The following is a 6,164-nucleotide window of genomic DNA, read 5'->3' as shown; positions in this document are numbered from 1 at the left end:
AGAGTGGCTGACCTCATTTGGGGCTGGATATAGATGAGAAGAGAAGGAACCCCGATGCTGTGTAGGACGGAGAAGCGTCTTTTAGCCAAACCATCTACTGGAAAACAGAAGGGGATCTTTGCAGGAATTCTATAATTTGCATTATTGCAAAGAGGACTGGAAAAGCCCCTTATCCAGAGGTGGAAGAATCAGACATATTAAATTTTTTAAATATTTATTACTTAGTTTTGAGAGACAGAGAGAAACAGAGCATGAGTGGGGGAGGGGCAGAGAGAGAGGGAGACACAGAATCTGAAGCAGGCTCCAGGCTCTCGGCTGTCAGTGCAGGGCCCAATGTGGGGCTTGAACCCACAAACCATAAGATCATGACCTGAGCTGAAGCTGGATGTTCAACCTACTGAGCCACCCAGGTGCCTGAAGAATCATACATATTAAAATGGAACTATCAGCACTGGAGGGACATGATGCTTTTCAAGAAGTTATTTCCCAAAGGATTTGGAACATAGAAATTACTTTAGAGCAGGCCTTCAAGAAACTGGGTTTAATGTGATAACAAGAATCCTAATGGATGTTCCCATCTATACTCTGGATGGAGGAGACCCAGAAAGCATGCTTATTTCTTTGTTTCTTATTGAAAACTGGAAGAACAAAATTCAAAACAGTCTTGACAGGTGTCTCCAGTACACTTATAAAAGATAATGTTCAGGGGAAATAAATTGAAACCTGATATTTAGATCCACCATCAGTTGCACTAACAAAGGATGAAGCTTAGTAATTCAGAGAAAAAGATGGAGTTGGTATGGGGCCGCGCACGGGTTTTGTTCATCTGTTACCCAAACACATAACCCAGAGTTGTGCACCAGCTATGTTCCCTAACCTTGTGGATGTTACAGTTTTGATATGAATCGGAAATAGAAGACTACTAAAATAAACCTGGGATCTTAGATTTCACTCATTGAAACATTGAATCAGATAATTTAACCTACTTTATTTATTTATTTGTTAAGTACCTACTGCACGCTAGCCGTGTCTTAGAGAATGGGAGCACACAGCTGAATGGAAGTGGGGAACACTTGAACTCTAATCTGATAAATTTCAGTATACTATGTTTAGTCAAGATTCTCTAACTTTTCCACTGCCATAATGACAGAAGTAGCAAAAATACCTTTAAAACTGTTCCTCTAAAAAAAAACAACAACAACAACCATGTAGGGACCAGTGGGTGGCTTAGTCGATGAAGTGTCGGACTCATGATTTCCACTCAGGCCATGATCTCATGAATTGAGCTCTTTGTGGGTCTCTGTGCTGACAACACAGAGCCTGCTTGGGATTCTCTCTCTCTCTCTCTCTCTCCTCTCTCTTTCTGTCTGTCCTTCCCCTGCTCACATGCTCTCTCTCAAAACAAACAAATAAAAATTTAAAAACAATGTAAAAGTTGCATACCATACATGACAAAACAATATTTGTTTTAATATAGAAGTAATGGTTTTCTGGGTTGGCACTGGGCGTGGGGGCAGCCTGGAGTCAGGGAATGTGGCAGAGGGCTGTTGCACTGGTCCTTTTTCTACTATTTAGTATTTCCAAATTGTACACCTATCTGACTTTGATAAAAGAAAAATTTATCTAGAAACAAAAATAATAGTTTAAACTGCTTCTAGACATACGTTATGCTTCTGCGTTAGAAGAATGAATACAAAAATGTGAATTTTTCTAAACCCAGGATGTATCTCTCATGCAATTGTAATTACAATTACCATTTTTTTTCAAACTGGACAAAATCAAAGTTCATACAGAAGACTTGGCATCTGAGAAGAGCCAAAAAAATTTGTAAAGGAAAGTGAGGGAGATTTCAATATCAATTATTATTTTAAGACTCTGTAATGAAAACAATATGTTACACATGAATAAAAAAATAAATCCGAGGAATAAACTAGAAAGTCCTAAAGCAGGTCCAAATTTATTTTGGAAAGTTCACAGATGACAAACTGGCATTTCAACTTGGTACAAATAGGGTAGGTTATTTGATAAATCATGTTGATGTGATGGGCTGTACATCTGGAAGAAAATGAAGTTCGATCCTTGCCTCACCTCTCTCCTGCACACACACACACACACACACACACACACAACATACATCACACACACACACACACCCCACAAACACACATACACAACATACATACCACACACACACCATAAAGACACACACACACACACACACACCAAAAACACACATATTCCATTTGGATGAAATATCTGAATACAAACATTGACACAACAAGAGACTAGGAGAAAATTAGGAGAATAGCTGTCAGTGAGACATTCTTAAACAAGACAGGAGACCTAGAAACTATAAAGGGAAAAACCAAATTTCACCACATAAAAAATGTAAAAGCCTCCATAATCAAAGGGAAAAGACACAAAATAAATTGGTAAAAACATTTGCAACACACACTTAAAATTTATTTATTTAAAGTGCTCCTATAATTGATAAGAAAAAGGGATCAAAGTCCAATAAAATGAGCAAACAATGTGAATAGTCAAGTCACAGAAGAGGAAACTTCACTTAAAAATGATTAGTTGAGGGGCACCCGGCTGGCATGCAACTCTTGATCTCAGGGTTGTGGGTTCGAGCCCCAAAGTGGGTGTAGAGATTACTTAAAAATAAAATGTTTTAAAAAACAATTAGTTGAAACAAATAGGTGAAGGAATTAAGGTGGGAAAATGTCATTTTCATGCACCAGGACTGGCAAAAATGCAAAAATCCAGCAGCATCTGGTCTGATGATCACCTGAAAAATGCACATTCTCAGAGAGTGGGAGTTAGCACCATTTTAACAAAACCATCAGGCAATAATAGATTAACGTGAAGACTGCAACTCTCTTTTACCCTACACGGTCCCTTTCATCCATCAACTCCACTTTGAGGATCTATCTTCTACCAGAAAAGGCACAACATATAGGGATACATGTGAAAGGCTGTTTCATGCGGCAACATATATATGAAGTGACAGAAAAAATGGGAATGGCTGAATAAAATATGTAGCTACAGAAAAGCCTGGTTTAAATCGATCTATGCATTACGGGGGAGGGATATCCATAATTTTCTATTATGTGGGAAAGAATAAGCAATATGTACAATATGATTTTGTATTTATTTTTAGAAAGAAAAAAGGCAATACCCCTTACTTGTTTATATATGTAATATATGATGTATATATATTATACATCTAAATATACATTCATACATTCTCAATATATGTTTATGTATAGACTCCATTAGTTTTGAAGCATGAGATTTAAGGAGAAACTGAATAAAGATAGAAAGGAAGAAAGGAAAGGAGAAAAGGAAGGAAGATTGATCACTCACTAAATATTAACTTTTCTCCCTAAATCTGAGTAAAAGTACAGTCAAATGCTTCTGTGTCTTTGTGTACTGTCCTCACCCCCACAGTCTGCCTGGGAGTCAGTATAAACCAATTTGAGAAGCACAATGTGTTACAACATAATGTAAAAGGAAGCAGGCGGTGACTAGGTGACTCGGGGGCACAGGGACCTCAGTTTCAAATCCCAGGTTGTAAGTATCTGGCTGCCCTCCTGCCTGGCCACCCGAAGCTGGGTCCTAAAGCCACACCAGAGAAACAATGACAAAACGGAGTACCCTTGAGGCAGGAAGGAGCAGAGTGAAGTATCTGGCGACCTCTCTATTAGAAGAGAGTGAAGAACGTGTATAAGGAAACACGTCTAAGTTGAGATAGAAGGACTGTTCTTGAATGTTTGAAGGGCTGTCTTGTAGAGGAGGAGGAATTTAACACACATCACCTTAGAAATAGGATAGAGGACGGAGACTTGATCAGGGGGCAGATCGCAGCTCAGTGTCAGCAAACTCTGCTAAGATTCCTTTCATCCCCAGCTTTGTCTTTTATAAAAGTAGAATAATACCACATACCCTTAACAGGGACACAGAGATGCAGTGAGGATCACTGGGCACAGCTGAAGCCAGTAACTTGTAAACTGGAAAGCAGTGGTCTTCACATTGGTCTGTGCATTAAAACTACCTGGAGAATTTAAAAAGTCCTGATGCTTGCTCTCTGGCTGCACTCCAGCTTAATTCAATCGGAAACTCAGGTGCCGGGACTCAGGCATTGGTAAATTTTAAAGCTCCCCAAGTGATTCCATTGAAAACCATGGATCTAAAACAATTACTAGTTGGAGTCCAGGAGGTTGTGGGAAAAGTAGGTTTTATCTGAGACAGACCAGGGGGCCAATTTAAAAAAGAAGCCCATTAATCTAAGAATTGGATCTTAATGTCAGAATTGACCAACTCTGGAGTGATATCTAGACCATGTAGTCAGTCAACAGCAAGTGTAACAGCAACGATAGTATAAGTAATATTTGTCTATTCCTACGATAAGCAACTCGGGAAAGGCTAGTTTCATCTCTTTTCCCAAAAAGATATTCCCTAGATGGGAAGATAGGGAAATGCAACTGATGGAGTGAACCTTTCTGTACTTCGGGGAGACCCTGAAAAAGTACTCGGGATACCTCTGCATCAGCTGTGGGCTGAGTTTACTGTATATAAGCTTAATATGCATGATTTTTCCCCATAGGTCTGTAATTGACTACTCATTCACTAATTCGAGCCGGGAGAGGAATTGTTAATTACAGACAACAGGGTACTTACTGTTTTTGTCCATTTCTAGCTTGTTCCAGTTATATCGACGGTGGCCAAGCTGTCATGCTGCTGGCACTAGCTGGAAAGTGTGGCAGTGATGTGGGTGCATAAAAAAGATATTGCTGAAGCAGGCGAGAGATGGTGGGGCAAAGCATACAGAGATAAATCTATAAACGTAAAGCTCTTTACTTCCCTCCCCTCCCCCCCCCCCCCGACAGTCCCTGCTCTGGGGGGAAAAAATCAAGCTACAAACCCCAAACAGACTGCACAAGATGGGAGCAAAATGATTAAATAGCAGCATCTGCCAAAGATAATGATGAATTCTATTATGAATCAGCCAAGTGACTCAGCAGCTGAATGAAAGCTTATCTAGAGCATTTGAGCAAGGGGAAAGGTAGTCAGCGCCCCTCCCCCCAATATTGGCAGGCCCATGGCTGGACTCAGAGCGTCAAGCGAAGCAAGGTCCAGAAGGCCAAAGGGCTGGGGAGGAATCTGCAAACAAGGACAGGGCAGGCAGCCACAAGCCTGGAGGTCAGTGGGAGAAGAGACTAGAGCCTTCAAATATCTGAAGGACTAGCAGGAGGGTGATGGACTGGGTTTATCCTCTATGGTTCCAAAGGACGGTGCTGGGCCTGGGGCTAGCCCTTGTAGGAGCCAGACTCTGACTCAACAGAAGAACCTAATTCTATCAACAGCTTTTCCAGACAACCGTTTACGTACAGGTAGTGAGCTTCCAGTTACCGGGGGCATTCAAACAGAGGCGGAATAATCAGCTGGGGGGAACGTTGTAGTTGGTGGTGGGGAGTTGGCATTGAAGTAAGGTGTGAGAGCTGAACCAGTCGACCTCTACGATCTACTCAGAACATTCAAACTCCAGTAATGCACTTTGGCGCTTTGAAAATTTGCACTTTTTCCCCTTCGAGTGTAATCTTCTGAGCCTTGTTTGCTTAGTAGCTGGAGTAATCAAGTAATCATTCCCGGACGACCACAGTCATGGCTGTGAATGGTGTTATTTTCTTCCAAATCCTTTCTTCCTCTCCTCCCTTGCCCTACTTCAGCTGACTAAGGCGGATCTCTTTGCCTGTCCTCCAAAGTCTAATTTTTACAAATATAATTATCACAGATTTATGCCTCCTATGCCGGATGCTGGGGGAGCCAGAGAACAGAAAAGTTACAAAGAGTGTGCTCAAAAACAGCTCCTGACCTCAGTCATTGATATGCTAAGGAGGAGGCAGTTCCCATAGAAAATGTAGCTGTTACTGATGATTAGACCTTTTTTTTTAAAAAAAGAAAAATAAAAGGAAGCCTCAGGAAAGAAATATTGTTCTACAATTTCACCAGTTTTTTTTCTGCTCGGCTAATCTTCCCACGCTTGGCATTGTCTCTGGAAGGTTGAGTGGGACCTTAGAGATGACGCATGATAGATTCTTCATTGTCCTGATGGGAGAAACTGAGGCCCAGAGCGCAAAGTGGTTGTCTGAGGTTACCCA

This window comes from Suricata suricatta, chromosome 1 (genome assembly GCF_006229205.1).
Source record: "Suricata suricatta isolate VVHF042 chromosome 1, meerkat_22Aug2017_6uvM2_HiC, whole genome shotgun sequence".
NCBI classification, from domain to species: domain Eukaryota; kingdom Metazoa; phylum Chordata; class Mammalia; order Carnivora; family Herpestidae; genus Suricata; species Suricata suricatta.
This window is presented reverse-complemented; position numbering follows the sequence as displayed.